Genomic DNA, 20,203 nt, shown 5'->3' on the forward strand with positions numbered 1-20,203 from the left:
GAGGTATTTTTTTTTTCTACAGCAATTTTCCACCGTCCATCAGTAGGTTGATATTCAATTACGGAAAAAAATTTTTGTCTCCTAGTAAAGGAATTTCCGAAGTCTGGCCGGTAAGGGAGGTATTTGAGGGGTTGTGATAATATAAGGCTGTCTTTCACTTCTATTTCTTTTTTGAGTTTTATTTATTTATTTTGAGAGAGAGAGAGAGAGTGAGCAGGGGAGGGGCAGAGAGAGGGAGAGAGAGAACCTCAAGCAGGCTCTATGCTATCGGCACAGATCCCTACATGGGGCTCAAACTCACGAACCGCGAGATCACGACCTGAGCCGAAATCAAGAGTCAGACACTTCACTGACTGAGCCACCCAGGCGCCCCTCACTTCTACTTCTGAAATTAGTTCATGGCCTGGCATTTGAGGTCCTCATAATAACAACGATTTTGCACACTTCCACACACCGTATCATTTTGGGTGATTTTGGCTTTAAGTATAAGAAAATTTCGACCTAAGCAATAAGGCTATTTCTTTCACTTTGTAAGTGGTCCAGAGGTAGGGCAGACTGCGAAGCGGGTTGAGTCACCCACTCAGAATTGTCCTTATGGATCCAGGTTTCTGTCCCCTGAATCTGTTACCTTTACTTAGTTTGTGTAACTGTCATGTGGTCATAGTTGGCATATATAACGATCTTCTTCCACCATCCATTCTAATTCTCTTGGCCTTTTGCAAGTACCTCAGCTGGTTGTGGTTCTTTACCTGGTGGAGTATAACCGTCCTTCACAAATATGGGCCGTTAGAGGTCCTGCTTGGATTGGGTTGTTGTAGTTTTTCATTGACCTTCATCATAGGCCATGATAATAGTAAGAGACTCCCTAAGGGACTTCTTGTGTTCCAGACATATTCTTCCTGATCTCTATCATGGAGTCGTCATCCAATTTCCCCTTAGTACTCAAGATCAGTTGCCCCAGCCAACAGTAATTTCCTTCTTTGTCTTTTGCTTCAGAGGCAGGAAGTGCCAATGGGCCAGGCGGTACTCTTAACTTCTGATTCAGTAGCATCCGGTGTGTCTTCTGGTGGAAGCATTCCTCCCTTTGGAGCTAAGACCGTTAGGCCAACAGAGCTTAAGGTCGAGAGAACAGTAAGCAAACATTTTACTAGCTGGGCACAAAGGGTAATAGTGAGTGGTGCCATCTCCAATTCCAGTCTTTGATTCCTGTGCCCATAAATCCTGACTCTGGGAGAAACAGCATCATACGTTAGACACCGATTCAGAGCACACACTGCCTTCTCGAGAACTTGGCCCCAGGCCTGCGAGGTGTTACACGGTGCTGAGACCTAGTCTTCAAGATGCCATTACACCACTCTCTCAAACCAATTGCTTCAGGATGATGGAGAACATGGTGAGACTAATGAATTCCATCAGCATGGGCCCACTGTCGTACTTCATTTGCTGTGAGGTGATTTCCTTGATCAGAAACAATGGTATGTGGAATATCATGACAGTGGGTAAGGCATTCTGTACATCCCTGGATGGTAGTTTTGGCAGACGCACTACATACAGGGAAGGCAAATCTGTACCTGAGTGTCTCTTCTAGTAAGAACAAATGCTGCCCTTTCCATGATAGAAGTGGTTCAATGTAATCAACCTGCTCCTAGTTGATTGGCTGGCCCCCACCGGTACATGTGCCATACTGGGGACTCCATGGTGCTCTCTGCTATCGGCAGATTAGGCGCTCAGCAGTGGCTGTAGCCAGGGAAGTCTTAGTGAGTGAAAGGCCATGTTTCTGAGCCCAGGGAGAACCTCCATCCCTGCCATCATGACTACTTTCTTCATGAGCCTATCATGATGAAGATGGTGGTAACTGGAGAAGGAGGCCAACTTTGATCCACAGAATGGGATATCTTATCCACTCACCTTTAAAATCCTCCTCTGTTGAGGTCACCCTTAGGGAAGCATTTATGTAGGACACAAATAGCTTCATGTTTCTTGCCCATTCAGACAGGTCTATCCACATACCTCTTCCCCAAGTTTTCTCATCACCATTTTTTTTTATCACGTTCCTTACAAGTCCCCGACCATCCAGCCAAACTATTGGCCACAGCCCGTGGATTGGTATATGATCATATAATTGCACATTTGGTCATTTTTCTTCCAAGCAAATGAATAGCTAGGAGCACCGCTCAAAATTCTGCCCAGTGGGAAGATTTCTTTTTCCCATTGCCCTTCAGGGATGTCCCATAAAGGGTCTATAGTGCTTTGGCTATCCACTTTCTCATGATGCCTGCATATCATGCGAAACAGCCTGCTAACCAGGCTCCCCGTCTTCTCTTCCCCCAGGAGATAAAAGACGGTGTAGCGGGAATGGGGACCATGGGCATTTTTTGGCCACTTCTTCGTGTAAATTCCTTGTGCTTTAAGGACCTGCTTGGGCCTAATCAAATATCCATTTGATGACAGAATGCTTCTGTACATATCCAAGTTTATGGCTTGGTGAGTCAGATAGCACCTGGTTCATGATGGGCAGCTCAGTTCACATGGCAACTTGTTCACTCTCCATTAAGGCCCAGTAGAGGCTAAGCGCTGTTTCTCAAAAGGAGAGTAGTTATCTGCAGAGGCTGGCAGGGCTTTGCCCTAAAATCCTAATAGTCTGCACTGTGATTCACTTCTAGGAGCCTGCCAAAAGCTCCAAACAGCATTTTTATCTGCCACTGACACTTCAGGCATAATTGAATTTACTGGATCATATGGCCATGTGGCAAGGCAGCTCGCACAGCAATCAGATGTGCTGCAGAGCCTTCTCCTATTCTGGGCCCCACTCAGTGCTAGTGGCTTTTTGGATCACTTTCTAAACAGGTCAGAGTAACACACCCAAATGAGACATATGTTGCCTCCAAAATCCAAGGAACCTCAAGGCTTTGTGCCTTTTTGTTGGTTGTAGGGGAGGCCAGATGCAACAATTGAATCTTCACCTTGGAAGTGATATTGCAACATGTCCCACAATACTGAGCCCCTAGCAATGCCACTGATGTAAAGATTCACCGCATTTTTGTCAGACTTATTTCCCACTTCTGACACAAAAATGTCTAGAGTAGTTGCTGCTTCATGCTCAAAAGTTTCAATCGGCACAGTGCCATCCGTGTAATGAACCAGTGTGGTATCTCGTGGAAGGGAAAGGCGGTCAAGATCCCTGTGAAACAACCAATGATATAGGGCAAGAAAGTTGGTACCCCCCTGAGGCGGGACAGTGAAGATGCATTGCTAGCCTCGTCAGTGGAAAGCAAACTGCTTCTGGTAGTCCCTATTAAGAGGCGTGGGTAAAAAGTCCACTTGCCAGATTAATAGCTGTGTACCAGGGACCAGGTGAGGTCTAAAAGAGACCACATTAGATATCAGCTGGAATTGGTCAAGCTTATGAGAACCCACCATCAGTTTTCAAGGTTCATTGGTCTTCTGTTCAGGTCAAATAGGCAAGGTGAATGGAATATGCCGGGAATCACCACTCCTGCATCTTTTAAGTGCTTAAGGGTGGCACTCAGCTCTGTAATTCCTCCAGGAATACAGTATTGCTTTACTGAGGTAGAGGCATTTCTATGTTTTCAACTTGACCTTTTCCATCATGATAGCCCTCACTCCACAGGGCCAAGAACCAAGCTGCTGCATATGTCTATTCCAATTATGCATTTTGGCACTGGGGAAAATAACCACTGGATGGATTCACACTGGGGCCACTGTGAGACATGCCTGACTTAAAATCCCATCGATCACCTGACCTCCATAGGTCCCTACTCTGACCGGTAGACCATAGTGACATTTTGGGTCTCTTGGAGCGAGTGTTAGTTCAGAGCCGGTGTCCCCAAAATGGCTTATTATTTCCTTTTCTACAAAGCACATTTACCCTGGTAAAAGGCCATGGATCACTTTGGGGAAGGTCGAGAGAAAGATGAACAATATAAACATGTGAGGTCCTTTTTCAAAAGGACCTGGCCTCTCTTTCATTCAAGAGGTTCTGATTCTGTAAACGGGCTCAACTCTGGGAACTGACTGGGGGGCCATGACTCTCTGCTTTATGATTCACGTTAGACTTTGGTTCACTTAATCCAGTATTTGTCTGCCTGTATAGGTCCTGGGATGTTTGCCACCACCGATTCTCCTCACTTGTTAGAATGGCTCACAAAGCTCAAGTCAACCTCTACTTACATTTATAACAAAAGATAGAGATGAGCAACCAGATGAAGAAGGTACATAGGGTCCAGATGGGTCTTGAGCACAGGAATTTCTGTTCCTGTGGGACTAGGATATGCCACCCTCTCAGCACGTGGATGCATTCATCAACCTGGAAGCCCCTTGGATCTTTTAGTTCAAAAGTTTTATGGAGTTTAATCTCTGGCCCACCTCACTCCCTTTCCTGTGGGTCAGCGACTGGGGCTGAAAGTTCCATCCCTCTAATCACTTGGCCCTTCTAGTGATCAGCCCCATCCTGAGGCTGCCTAAGGGCTCACCCTTTGTTACCCTATTAACATAAATTCAGGTGTGCTCCACAGGGGTTCCTTTTGAAGAAGGAAAGACCTACCAGGTTTCTAGGGTTTTAGAAACTCTGTGCCAGGAACCAGGAACAAAGATGAGATATAATTCTTATTATTCCACCTAGATCAAGTAATAATTTAGTAGGGTTCTTATCTAACTCACATCTAGAAACACCATGATCAACTAGCTAATGCCATAGGTCTGCCTAAGTCAGACCATCCTATTCATATTGCTGTTTTGATTTTGTTGTTCATTATGGTAATCATTTCCGCCTTGCTTTTGGCAGTTGAGTGCCACCACTTGGTTCCTGCCACCCCGGTATCCAATTACTTCCATTCCATTTACTTTTTTTTAATTCAGTGACTATAATTTTTATGGTAAGGTCTGACCTACAGAGAAGAGGGATCACAGAGCTTTTCAAGGATTCTGAAACACTCCTTGCGCATTTATTTCTCGCAATCACAGTGAAAGGTATGTCTTTTGTACCCTTCGAGAGTGGGTAGGTAGGTCCTAAATGACAAATCCACTCTAACACCCCAACTTCCCTTCCTCTACATCCAACCAAGGCAGGTCTGGCATTTATAACTTACTCACCGTGGGCCACCTTTGGGTCCATGTTTCAAACAACCAACCAAGCATATGATTAGAGCCCTTTCTAACTCTCTGAGCTGCAACATTACATTACAACGTTAGATTGCGGCAGGATCTCCGCTTAGTGAGCTCACATCAGTACATTTGGCCTGATCCAGCTTTACGTTCTTTCCAGCATTTTCCCTAACCTTTAAAAGCCATTACCTTGTACGTGCCCTAGATTTCTGTCTTGTAAATTGGAAAACTGAAGTCGTTCTTTAGAGTATAGCACACGTCCTCATGAGTCACACCTTGGACAACACCTTTAGGGGCCTGCTGGACCTTGAGTCTCATTCTAGGTCTAGAAACAAAAAGTGGTGGAAGGGGCAGATCCTGAGGAGAATCACCATTGTCTTGTGTGGCAACTACCTCTGGGAAGGCCAATATAGTTTCCTCAGGCGATGCAGGGCGATGGAGAGGTTGGAAAAAGCCACTTCCCCTGGAGATGGACAGCCCTCTTCCACTGGCAAAGAAGGCTCATCAGAATTTAGGGACTCAATGTCCTCATCTTCATCAGGGCCTTCCCACATGTTCCCATTTAGACTTTCAGGATCCCATTCCTTACCAATAAATGCCCTTACTTTAACAGTAGAGTTCAACACGGCCCTATAGTTCAGCCAGTCACAGGATGAGATCCCGTGTTTGATTTTCAGCAATCTCAGGAGATAAGAGTCCCCTTGAGGGCACACATAGAAGCTTTCAGGGCAAAGACAGACAGAGTGTGAGCAGGGGAGGGGCGGAGAGAGGGGGAGACACAGAACCCGAAGCAGGTTCCAGGTTCTGAGCTGTCGGCACAGAGCCTGAAATGGGACTCAAACCCACGAACCATGAGATCATGACCTAAGTCGAAGTCCAACGCTTAACCAACTGAGCCACCCAGGTGCCCCTAGAATCTCGGGTATTTTAAATTCTAATCAGGTGAGAGAGTCAATTCCCAGAACCAATTCAGAAATTTCACCCTTAAAGTTCTGCTCCCCTAGAATCATGCTCCCCTAGAAGCGATGGTTGTACAACCTTGTTAATATACTTAATGTCATCGAATCGCACACCTAACAATGGTTAAAATTGTTACTTAATGGTAAAAACGGTTACTTAATGCCATCGAATTGCACACCTAACAATGGTTAAAATGGTAAATTTTACGTTACCTGTATTTTACCCCACTGAAAAATATATAGGTACAGAGAAAGAAAAAAGAAAAGAAAAGAGTAGCCCAGGTCTGAATTAAGGCAGGACAGGGACAGAAAGGCCTTAAATTCAGAGTTCAAGTCACGAGAAAGCACGGATCCGCTTGATGACTGGATGACAGTAGAGATTCAAAACTTTTAGAGTTTTAAGAAATGAAGTGTGCGTCGAAGGCTTTGTGGTTTTCATTTTATTTTAGTCTTTCTTTCTCTGCTCCCTCCCCTTTGAAGAGTTTGATTATTTTTTCTGGACTTAGTCAAAGTCTTGGCAGCTTTTGGACCTATGATTCTATGCTAATTTCCACTTCGACCTCAACATTTGCAATATCGTTTTCTCCTTGGTAAAATTAAAATAAAGACTCAACATCGGGGCGCCTGAGTGGCTCAGTCGGTTAAGCGTCTGACTTCAGCTCAGGTCATGATCTCACGGTCGGTAAATTCAAGCCCCGCGTCGGGCTCTGTGCTGACAGCTCAGAGCCGGGAACCTGCTTCGGATTCTGTCTCTCTCTCTCTCTCTCTCTCTCTCTCTCTGCCCTTCTCCAGCTCATGCTCTGTCTCTCTCTCTCTCTCTCAAAAATAAGTAAACATGAAAAAAATTTTAAAAAAAGACTCAACATTAATCTACTTCTCCAGGTATAATTGCAGGGAACATCATACGCGGTCCACAAAGATTTCACGGATGCCGCTCCTAGCATAAATTCTGAAGTGTGCCAACAAATTCACTCCACCACATGCCCATAGAGTTGCAGTTCGGGCTTAAGTCTTAACTGTGCTCCTATCTCACCTAACACTTTTTGCCTACTTTTCCAGAGATCATGGAAGTAATCCTAGGTGGTGATTTGAAGTCCCACAGCCATTGGTACTTGCTATCCTGCTTTCTGTTGTGTCTCCCGGGCTCGGAGTAGGCAGCAGAAGGAGTAACAAGGCCACTGGTCTTTCGTGCAGGAATCTGCAAGGTGTGCAGGGAGCGTCCAGATTCTCCAGCCTCGTGTGACGCGTGCCTTCTGTGTTGTGTACAATTGTTCCCAAACGCTTGGCGGTTGCAAGATGACTTTCCCATCCTGAAAATCTATTAAACGGGAAGGGTTTCTTCACTCCTCTCCACCCCACCTCCAGGCACTTCTAATGGCAATTAGCACCCTGCACAGCCCCTCCCCATAACATCATCAATTTCTTGCCTGCGTGGCATCTACTTCACAGATCGAGACGTGCCAAATCACACACGTCCTAGTACTCGTTGCTAGCAACAAATCCATCTTCCCAAGTGGCCAAGCACAGGCTGTATTTGGAACGTCAGAGCACCTCATTCCTCCCTGGCTCATTTCCTTGAGCCGAGACAACTCCAAGCCTTAAAGTAACCTTATCTCTGCTTCTCGGTCCTTCTTCTCCAGAGAGGAACTCTGGATCAACTCTGCAAAACACAAGGTGACACAGAGACAGAGAAACGATCAGGCTGTTTCCCATCAGTTCCTTTTTCCTCTGTGAAAACGAGTATTATTAGCAATCCCTCCCTTCTGGGACAAGAGCGAATATTTAATGAGATCATCAAAATATTAAAAACCGGCAGGGAGTGACAACTGTAGATCTGAAGCACGTCTGTACTCCATATTCAAATACTGCCGGGTATTTTGACTTCCTTTCTCATCCTCTCTCTCTTTCTCTTTCTTTTTTTATTGAGGTAAAATTCACAAAATGCCCACTTAACTGTTTCAAAGTGAACAATTCAGTGGCATTTAGTGCCTTCACAAGGCTGCGCGATTACATTTTTATCTAGTTCCAGAATATTTTTCTCATCCCCAAAGGAAACCCGCGCTCATTAAGCAGTCAGTCACCATTCTCGCGAACCCCGCCCACCCCACCGACCCTTGCAAACACCAACCTTCTTTGTGTCTCCATGATTTACCTATGTTGTGTATTTCATACAAATGGACTCATACTAGTCTTTTGTGTCTGGCATCTTTCGTTCAGTGTTGTTTTCGAGGTTCACACATGTTCTTCATCATGTTCTTCATCCCTTAAAAAAAAAACCATTTTATTCAAGTGTAATTCACATACAGTGTATATGAGTTTCAGACGCGTAATGTAGTGATGTAGTGATTGAACACTTCTGCACATTTCTCTGGGCTCATCAAGGTAAGTGTACTCTTGATCCCCTTTACCTATTTCACCCCTCCCCCACCCACCTCCCCTCTGGCAACCACCAGTTTGTTCTTGTATTTAAGAGTCTGTTTTTCTGTTTGTCTCTTATTTTTTTTTTCCTTGTCTGTGTACTTCATGGCTGAAGACTATTCCATTCCATGGATATACTACCACTTGTTAGTCCATTCGTCCTTTGTTGGAAATTTGGGTTGTTTCCACCTTCAGCTTTTGTGAATGGTGCTGCTATGAACGTGTGTTTGCACGCGTGCGCGCGCGCGCGTGTGTGTGTGTGTGTGTTTGTTTGAATATCTGTTTTCAATTCTTTTCAGAAGGAGTAGAATCGCTCTCTTTTATTTCTATTTCTTCTCTCAGTAATCTTATGTCTGCAGGATCTGTAATGATGCCCTATTTTTAAATTCCTGATATTTTTTTCCATTCATCAGTTGATGGACATTTAGGCTCTTTCCAGAAATTGGCGATTGTTGAAAGTGCTGCTATAAACATTGGGGTACAAGTGGCCCTATGCATCAGCACTCCTGGATCCCTTGGGTAAATTCCTAGCAGTGCTATTGCTGGGTCATAGGGTAGGTCTATTTGTAATTTTTTGAGGAGCCTCCACACTGTTTTGCAGAGCGGCCGCACCAGTTTGCATTCCCACCAACAGTGCAAGAGGGTTCCCGTTTCTCCGCATCCTCGCCAGCATCTATAGCCTCCTGATTTGTTCACTGTAGCCACTCTGACCGCCGTGAGGTGTTGTATGGAAACCAATTTGACAATAAATTTCATATGAAGAAAAAAACAAAATAAAATAAATAAAAATTAATAAACTCCTGATATTTTTAAAACATGTGTGCCTCTTCTCTGTGCCTCTTCTCTATTTTAACTGACAAGTCTGGACAGTAATTTTTAAATTTTAGTAGTATTTTAATGAACCAGTCTATGGTTTTGTGGATCTTATCTATTTATACATTTAAAGTTTTTTTAATTATTGTGTCCCCTGTGGCTTTGTTTGCTGCACTTCTTGCAACTTCTGGAGAGGGCTGCTAAGCTGGCCCTGCCGAGGCTGGCCGTGGGCCATGGAACCGCTTGCCATTGCCATGCACGCTAACCTGACTTCCAAGGGCCACCACTGGATCCTTCATCGGGACATTACCCTCAAGCTGCCTGAACCCACTTAGTCTGTGGACATTGGAGGAACAGATGTCCCCAGAAGCTAACATCTCGCAGGGGACACCCTTAACTAAAGACCAAATATAAGTACCCCAGCTCCTTGCCTTTTGGCCAACGTAATTCTGAAATGTATTTTACATAGTTTTCTAGAATTTTCTTTGGTAATCAAGCTCTAGTTACCTGTTGTTATGGTGCCTTAATACCATGCCCTTTATTGGCTGCCTTCCTTCCTCTGCTTACTTTCTATTTGTTTTTCTACTTGTTTTCCCAGAACTTCCCTGTTATGGGCTCAACTGTGCCCCACTCCTCCCCGGTCCATATGCTGAAGTCCTAGCCCACCTCAGAATGTGACTGTATTTGGGGATAGGGCCTTTAAAGAGGTGGTTAAGTTAAAATGAAGTCACTGGCGTGAGCCTTAGTAAGAAGGGGAGATTTTAGGACATGTGTGTGCGTGTGTGCATGCAAGAAAGACCCCTTGAAGACACAGGGGGAAGGTGGCCGTCTACAAGCCAAGCAGAGAGGCCTCAGAGGACGCAGTCCCACCAGCAATTTGACCTCAAACTTCCAGCTTCCAGAACTGTGAAGAAATACATTTCTGTTGTTTAACCCATTCCGTCTGTGCTATTTTGCTAGGGCAGTCATAGCAAACTAGTTTTTTCCCAATAAACTGTGTGTCCTTGAATCTTTGGCTTGAGATCTGCTTCTGTGGGATCAAAACTAAGATTCAAAGTTTACTGACGTTTCAGCTTTTCTTCTCTCCTAATATGCATTTGAAGCTATAAATTTCTTTCTAAGCAAGGTCACAGCTTCAATGCGTAGTATTTGGCACTCTAATGATACATATTTGTAGTATAATGACAAGTTTTTTCAGGCAGCATTATTGTTTCCTCTGAATTATTTTCTGGTTTTCATTGTAGTTTCTTCCTTGACCTATGGGTTATCATAACTTGGAAGAGCCTGACACTGGCCTTGTAAATGTTCCCGCCATGATTGGGTCACCTCTGCTCAAAACTCAATGGCCAGAACTAGCTACAGGGTTCCACCTAGCCACAGGGGAGCTAAAAACACAACCTACCATGTGCCTTGGGAGGCAGGGGGAAAACCATACCATCTGGCCAACAGCATTAATGACTACCACATAAACTAGGCGACATAGACCTCCTTCTATAGGTTTCCTCTTGCGTATCTGCTAGAATTTCTTCAAAATAGAGGCTAAACATGAAGACGGCATTGCAGGTCATCGTATAAACATAACCTTCCATTTTACTAGGAATTGGCCGAGCTGCTCTCCAAAGCGGTTGTGCCAGTTTTCATTTCCCCCGGCAGTGTGCATGCACGTTGCTCTGTATGCTCACAACACATCGTATTATCAGGCTTACAATTTTCTGACAAGTTGGTAGGTGTGAAACAGTATCTTGTCGTGGCCTTAATTTGCATTTCTCTAATAGGTTGGCCAAATGCTTGTCCTGTAGACCATTTCCAGTTTATGAAAATTAATGGCTCCTTTGCCAGTAGATCACGTGAAAATCCCCTAAAAATAATCCATACGCTTGAGCAAGACCTCAGGCATCTATTTGAGGACCGAGGTTGAATTTAAGAATGAACTTTATCAGGAATCTGCAAACTTTTTCCGAAAAGAGCCTGACTGTAGGGGTGTGGTTGTTGTTTGGAGTTTTTGTTTTTTCCTTTTTTGTTTTGTGTGCCATATAGTCTCTACTGCGGCTGTTTAGCACAAAAGCAGCCTTAGTCAATACGGTATGACTGTGCTCCAATAAAACTTTACTTTTGGACATTCAAATGCGAATTTGATATCATTTTCATGTGCCACAAAATATTACCCTTCTTTTAATTTTCCCCAACAGTTTAAAAGTGTAAAAATCATTCCTGACTCACAGGCTGTATAAAGACAGACGATGGTCCATATTTGGCTTGGGGGCCCTAGCTTGTTGACCCCAGAACTATACCAAAACTGGATCCAAAAGACTAAGAATAGAGTGGAAGGCATCTACCTCCTGTTAATGCACCTCTTGTTACAATCGACATTGAGAGTTACGATCTTGGCTGTGTCTTTCAAGCTTCTTCCTCCACTTTTGGACTACAAGGATTTTCTTAGATGAATTTCATGAGCACAGCTGGGCCCACTGTTCCCCAAAGATTCATTCTGCATTCTGGCTGCACAGCTGCATCACACAGCAAAGGCCAGGGGCACAAACCTTACAGTCTTTGGATGACCAGACCCTACTCATCCCTCACCACTGGTTCAAAAACACCCACATGACCCATCATCTAAATACACTCTTGAAGTGCTTTACGAAATGGTTTGTCCCAAACGCTGAATGCTTAGCGCCATGTCGTGTGGAAGAAGAAAAGACTCAATAATGACAATGAATATTTTGTTCAAAATAAAGGGGAAGGCTTAAGAGGGCCATGATGTGCTTTTTTGGAGGGCTGTCACGTGTTGAAAGGGATGAAGTGATTCTAGGAGACAAAAGAGAATTGGAAAAAGCTGAGAACATTTTTGTGAACGATTCCCCAGAGCTTATTTTGGACAGATGCAGGTTATGTAAATATTGCACAAGCCCTGACACTCATCCCAGGGATCTGACTCTGCAAAGCTCATATGATGGTGCCTCAGCATCACCCTGCTTGATTTTCTCTGAAATGTTCTGGAGTCTATTTAGTGTATAATTGAACACTTGCTACTGTCTCATTTTGATCAAGTAGAAAACGACATTTAGGTCAAATAAGTCTTTGGTTTCTTCCAGGCTCACAATACCCTCCCCTTGCTGGTACTCAAGAATAGAGACCCAGATGAATATTGTGTGCTGTTCTAGCCTTATCTTTCGATACCCGGGATTTTGTTTCTATTCTATCCTTGAACAATTCTGTTCAAGTACATTGTCGGACAATATATTTGCTTATATTGTCAACCCAGGTCATTGCAGAATATAGACTTAGGTACTGTGTTCTCCCAAAGGCTGAGCAGAACTTTCTTTCTATGAAAATTTTCAATAGATTGCTTTCAAGGTGTGGAAGTAAGAAGTATAAGGAGACTCACAGCAAGGCAAATTTTTTCTTTCTTCTTTTACTTTTGTTACTGAGAACGTTTCTCTCATGGAGGGCAATTCCCTTTCATTTTACCAGATCTAGAGAAGCTAAGGTACGTCTATAACCAATTCTTTATTCATAATTTATTTTAGTAACAAGGGATCTTGTGATAGCAGTAATTGATAAAGACAAAAGCTGATGGTTTTCTGAAAGAAGGGGACAGACCCTCTCAAGAGTGTCGTTTCATGGTCATGTGTGTCTGTCTAAAGTTTCTGTCTTTTTGAGAGCGTTTTCCCTCCTTTTAGGTCTGAGTTATCCACAGAAAGAAAGAGGGAAAGAAATGGAAGACGCCTAAAGTATTTCTGTGATATTTAAGTGGATTCAGAAACCAAAACCTTCCCTTTTTTCCATCCATATTTTATCCCAATTTCTATTTTTTTGAAGTAAATAAATTCAGGTTTCAGCAACCCACTATAGCATACAATGCTCAGGCTGTTAAGGAAGTAGAAGTAATTCCTGTGATAACTGCCATAATGTTGTTTATGAACTTCATGCACACTAGTATCTGTTCAGAGATACAGCCAAACAAGCATTTACAGCCTGGAAGTGAATAAGAAAGATCCATTCATCCATGGGATATTTATTGAATACCTACTCTTTTGAAGGCATTGGCTCACCACTCTGGGAGATGAATAAAAAATCGGAGGAAAGAGGATGAATACAAAAAATATCATAACTGATGAAATGAGGACTGAAGAGAGGTAGTCAAGGAATCTGTGTCTCAGGTGGTTCCAAAAGCAGACAGAATGTACAGATCAATTTCAAAGACATTCGTTCTTCCTCCATCCAATTCAGCCCCATCATGCCTCCATCTTGCTCCTCAGAGACTCAAGTTTTACTTATTTTTCAGAGAGGAGACCAAAACTGATTCTTCCCTGCAACCAAAAATGGAAACATGCATACTATTCTCTTCTCGTGCTTGGGGAAATGACTTTCTTTTCCTCATATTAAGGCTAAATATTTCTTTTTGTGGGGCTATAACGAATACCTCCTGAAAAGCAGAAATCTAAGAGTGTGTGTGGGGGGGGGGGGAAGTGAGGGGGGGGAGGGTGGTGATGGGAAGTTTGTTTCCAGGATTAAATTACAAAATTTCTTACGTAATAATTTCCACATTTGCTAAATTCTGAATGAATCTAAACTCTTTTGCCTAAGACTTTGTTTTCCTCAGTCTAGGTTTCTGCTCTAGAAGATTTTGAAGATGAGGTAGGTTTTCAACCTAGCCCACTAGCTGCCAAGTAACAAGAGCCTTTTATATGAAAAGTGGAACAATGAGGAAGCTGTTTGCCACAGATTTGATTCCATCGTTAAAATAGTCCACATCTAATCCATTTGCAGTGGAAGATTTTGCATTGTTTTATTTTATCTGGGGGCATCTCCAACCATGGGTTTGGGCCGTCTGCATGTCGTTATGGAGTCACTGTCTCTGAAGATACTCTTTCCTCTCTCCTGAGCTGGTGAAACCTAGGGGAATCACTGGAATCGATTTGACTCTATTTACTTGGATGTGTTTCACAGGGAATCCTTTGTATCAACTCAGTCACTCCCATCGAAATATCCATGGGAAGTTCACATAACCTCATTTCCCTCCGTTAATGTTACTGAGTTAAGCACAAGACAGAAATATTCTTAGAAGATATATGGCTTCCTCTTAACCAGGGCTGGCCTAGAGTGGAGAAACAGAGCCCCTGGGGACAAAGTGAGACACTCATGAACTCTGGCCACTGTAAGACAAACAATGGGGACCTTATTCTTAATTTAGTTTCTAAGCAAAGGTTTTCCTGATGACCTTGTTCCTCTGGAGCAATCACACTGCCTGCTGATAGATTAGCAACTTGCCCCGGTGCCGTCGGTTCCCGCTTTGCCCCTTACCATCCATTTTTTTTCAGATATATATGGCTGTTTTGTTTCTCATTATACCTTTCCTCCCCAATTCTGCACAACAGCAAAAATTAATATAACCTCCCACCTCTTAAAAGGTGATCACAGTTCGGCTAGAGAAAGAGCGACTTTGGACATAGATAGAAAGGTCCCCATGGGGTGTCCCACCTAGCTGTTCTCGCAAACTTGATCTCATCATCATGAGGGTTTCTCATCATGAAGGTCTCTCATGCTTAGGACAGTACCAAGCCATGGTGACTTAGCTGGATGTAGCTATTGTATTGTACTGGGGCCCATGAGCCCGGAGAGGTCCGCGTGGCTTATCTGAGGTGAGAGCTGTCACCAAAAGGACAAGTGCCAGCTGCTCTCTTCAATGAAGCCGTCACAGCATCGCCCTCATTGCATTATCTTGTGAAATGAGTTCTCTGATAGGAGAATTAGAAAAGAGGAAAGAAGGAGGAGGGTGTAGAATGTGCAAAAAGATAGAAAGGGAGAGGAAGGTGGTATCTTGCTCTCAACTTCCAATGGTTTAGAAGAGTACTCTCTCAGAGACATTGGCCCAATTCCACAGCTGCTTATGGAAGCCCCAAAGGTCCTGAAATATCAGCTTTCTTCCACCATGGAAATCACCCACAAAGAGCAGTATGCATGCTTTATGTTTTACACCATCTTTCAGTGGTGCCAACACAGTCAGTTTTTTTCTATTGTTGGAACATGTCTCTGTTTCTTTTTTCTTTTCTTTTCTTTTCTTTTTCTCTTCTATCTTTCTTTCTTTCTCTCTTTCCATTTTTTTTTAAATCACCACCTAAAGTAGTGAGTGTATATCTAGGGGTATGTTGTGTAAAAAACGCGGCTATGGTGGTTGTTCATTTTCCCCAAACGTGGAGCTGAATGTGTGTAAGTTGCATGTGAGTGTGATGTGTCTTCACTGAAATGCAAAAAGTTATGGGGAGCTCTCTTTCCCTCCCCTGGAAAATCCTGGCAGAATATCTATGATATTCTAAACGTGGTATGGTCATAAAGAGTAGTTGACAGGCAAAATTGCACTTCCCTCCTTCCCCAGGAAATGTCTGGTACTCATTCCAAGTTAAATCTGTTGGTTCCAAAGATCCACTGGCTTACTCATGGCTCCTCTTTCTTTCTGTTACCCAAATGGTCTCCCACTGCAATTATTTGCCCAGGAGAGGTCAACATGTGAGCACCTGGTAAATCATGTCAGGCTTGGATTTCCATTGTAATCCTGTGACTTCCTACATGAGCATTTATAATCACAGAGAAAGGAGTCTGAAGGACAGGGCAGATAGCTTGGAGAGATTTCTGCTAATGTTTTACTCAGACTTTATGTGAAAAATTCTCTCCAGCTCCTACTTCTCCCCACTTTAAACACACAGACCTCCACAGAGATGAGCACTATTTTCATTGATTGCTGCCACACGCAGAATGGAGACAGCAGGGCCAATCTAGATTTCTCCCACAAAATTTTGGGGGCAGCACGATACAGGTTAGAGGGAAAAATGCTTGCAAATGTAATAGAATGGTGTTTTGCATGTTGTGGATTGTCACTATATGTTGATTGAAGTATATAAAAGTAAATACCATAAATACTTGTCTTCTGCCAATATACTTAAAAGTGGAATTTTTTTTCATTTTCCTGTCATCGTGCAACATCTCCAAATATTAATCGAAATTTTCTATAACTCCAACATATAGTTTACATTGGGATAAGGTGGTGTTGTGTTGAAAATATTGCACAATTTTCTGATCAGTTCCAAGGCTGATATAGTAAATATGGGTGACAAAATAAAAATTAGAGGTTGAGATAATTTTGCCCAGTACAGATCCTGTTTTCAATTAAGATTTGAGATATTGTTTCAGGGAATTCCCAAACAAGATAGTATGAAATAAAAGCCACATGGGTGAAACAAGTCAAGAGCTATGGGAAAGCAAAGGAAGAGATGGTCATGTTTGTGAGAAAGTTCTTAGAAAACTTTCACAGATAATATTGGGGCAAAGGGCACAGATCCTACTGGTTTTGCCTTACATGGTACCTAGAGCCAAACTTAACAATTAGTGGATTCTCAATACATAGTTGTTGAAGTTATAATGGAAAGGAAGATGAAGAGATAAGAAGTTATAATCTTGGAAAATATCCATATTTATATGGCAAGAAGAAAAAAAAGCAAGAAGACAAGAATATTTCAAGGAAGTCTAAGAGGAAAAGGATAGAAAATTACACAAAGTATGAAGACATGCCAAAGAGAACTTGTTGGACGATATTTTCTAATGCTGTGAAACAGCGCAGTTCAAAGTTGTTCTCAGACCAGCGGCAGAGGTATCACCTGGGAACTTTCTGGAAATGCAAATCTTTGTGCTTATCCCAGATCTACGGAATTAGAATCTTTTGAGGTGGGGGCTGAGAGATCTGTGTTTAATAAGCAATCAAAGTGATCTTTATGCATGTTAGGACCTGAGGAACAACTTTGTAGCATATTTCTGGAAGATGGGTTGCTACAGGCAAAAGTAAGTTTTCTGATTCTGAAATTTCAATAGTTTGGTTCTAGGACCTTCCCAGAAGTAAGTTGCAGGGCAACTGTTGTATTAAATTGCTAAAGATTAAATTACATTTAAACTGTTCAAGGTCAACAGTTTATGTCATACTTTATTTCATAAAATCTTTCTTATAATTCCTCACATCTGTTAGAGTGAGAGGGAAAACAATGTTAACATTACTCAGTTAACCTACCTAATGATCACTCAGCTTTATTATTAGACAACACCTCTATGGGCTGCAATCTCAAAGAAAATTTAGAAGTATTTGGAATTGAACAAAAATGAAAAGGCAACATTTTAAAATTTGTTTGATAAGGATAAAGTAGTGCTTGGAGGGACATTCATAACATTAAATGCTTCTATTAGAAAAGAATAAAGATGACAACTCAAAAACTAAGCTTCCACTTCAAGAAACTAGGGAGAAAAAAGAAAAAGAAATACAAAGAAAGCAGAGAGAAGGATATAATAAAGGTAAGAACAGAAATTAATGTAATTTGTAAAAGAAAAATAATAAAGAAAATTAATATAAAAAATTGGTTCTTTGAATACATCAATAAAATTGGTAAACCTCTAATCGGTCTGACAAAGGGAAAAAAGGAGAAAGGATACAAATCACTACTATCAGGAAGAAAAAAAGCGCATAATTACAGACCCCACAGGTATTAAAAAGATAAAAAAGGAACATTACAAAGAATTCTACAAACATAAATTCAACAACTTAGATAAAATGGACCAATTCTTTGAAAGATCCAAACTACAAAAACTCACCCAAGAAGAAAAAGATGACTTGAAAAGTTTCATACTTATTAAAGGAACTGAATTTAGTTGAAACTTTCCCAACGAAAGAAATCTTCAGACTGAGAAGGTTTTACTCATTAATTTCATTAAACATTTAAAGGTGAACTTATGCAAATTCTACATGACCTTTTCCTGAAAATTAAGAAAAACCTACTTCCCAAGTCATTCTTTTTGGTCAGCAATAACCAAATATAAAAAGCAAACAAAGATCATTAAAAGAAAAGAAAACCACAGAAGAATATCTCCCAAAAACATGCATAAAAATGATTTAAAAAATACTAGTAAATCAAACCAACAATATATAAAAAGACAGTACATCATAATAAAGTGGAATTTATCCTAGTAATCCCAGATTGATTCAATATTAGAAAGCCAAAGTAATGTACCATATTATTAGACCAAAAAAAGAACCATTTTATCATATCAATTGATGGGGAAAAGTCATTTGACAAAATTCAAAATCCCACTCCTGATCAAAAATCTCTCCAAAGTAGGAAAAGAAGGGCACTTTCTTAACTTTATAAAGGAGTTTTATCTAAGATTGGAAACAAAATAAGTATATCTGCCTTTACCACTCCTATTCAGCATTATACTAGAAGTCCTAACCAGTGTAATAAGGCAAGAAAAAGAAATAAAAGGTATACAGATTAGAAAAAGTGCCTCTATTTGAACACAACCTAACCATCTACATGGAAAAATCTGTGGACTCTACCAAAATCCTCATAAAATTAATAAGTATACTTTAAAGCATACAGAATACAATATGCACACACATCAATTGTATTTCTATAGACTAGCAATCAACAATTGGAATCTGAAATTAAAGCAATACTATTTATAGAAACTCCCCAAAATAAAATATTTAGGTGTTGTCTAACAAAACACACGCAGAATCTGCATGTTGAAAAGTACAAAATTCTAGTGAAAGAAATTGAAGAAGATTTAAATTTTTTTTCAACGGTTTTTATTTATTTTTGGGACAGAGAGAGACAGAGCATGAACGGGGGAGGGGCAGAGAGAGAGGGAGACACAGAATCGGAAACAGGCTCCAGGCTCCGAGCCATCAGCCCAGAGCCTGACGCGGGGCTCGAACTCACAGACCGCAAGATCGTGACCTGGCTGAAGTCGGACGCTTAACCGACTGCGCCACCCAGGCGCCCCAAGAAGAAGATTTAAATAAACCGAGAGGCATACTATGTTCCTGGATCAGAAAACTCAATAGAGTCAAATCAATCTTCCACCACTTAATCTATGGAATTCATACAATCTCAAGCAGGTTTTGTTTTATATTGTTTGTAGGTACCAAAATATTATAAAATTTATATGGAAAGGCAAAGCAACTAGAATAAAATAATTTTGAAAAAACAAAAAGAATAAAGTTGGCAGACTCACACTACTTGATTTCAAAAAACCTAATATTCCTGTTGTATTGCAGATTGTATTTGTTAGATGCTGATTTGGGGAAAACAAGGAACAATAATTACTCTTGCCCTGAAGCTGTTCATTTCATGTATAGTCACCCTCAGTTTCAAATGTGATTTCCTTTCTCCTATGTTCACAGACACATTTGTGCCCTTGCTACCCATCAGGCAAAAATAATAACCATATAGGTACCATTTGAAAGAGTTAGAAAGACCTGTGCCTTGGACAGATACCACTCTATTAGAGCCAACACATCCCAGATTTCCTGCTCTGGGCACTAGAATTTTAACAAAATAGTAAATGGATACTCTGAGTTTTGCTTAAACAATGCATTAATGCAGCACTTCTTAAGCATATTTTACTACATCTGCATTTGGATTGGACTATGATCTGATCTCTGCCTTGAAGGGGCTCCCAGCTTAGTGGAGTAGTCGCACTAAACATAAATAGACGGATGAAAAAATGAGATGGGACCATAAAACAGGACCAAGAGCAGGCAATGGAAGTCCTCAACTGCCATGCTAAAAAGTTGTAACTTTATCATATAAGTGATGGTCACGCATCACTTCATGGTAAAACCATGAAGATTTTAAGCAAGGGAGAGCTGTCACTGACCTTTTGATTCATTTCTTTACTCATTCATTCAATAAACAGTTACTGAGTGTCTCCTATACATTAGGTGCTACTCAGGTTTCAGGGAAGGCAGAGCTTACTCAGTGGTTACAGGGAATAAGGAGAAGGGAAACGATTAAGGCCCGTGAGTCTCAGAGCAGCAGGATGCCAGACCCGGCTCCGAATCATCCTGC

This window comes from Panthera onca, chromosome B2 (genome assembly GCF_046562875.1).
Source record: "Panthera onca isolate mPanOnc1 chromosome B2, mPanOnc1 haplotype 2, whole genome shotgun sequence".
Lineage (NCBI taxonomy): Eukaryota > Metazoa > Chordata > Mammalia > Carnivora > Felidae > Panthera > Panthera onca.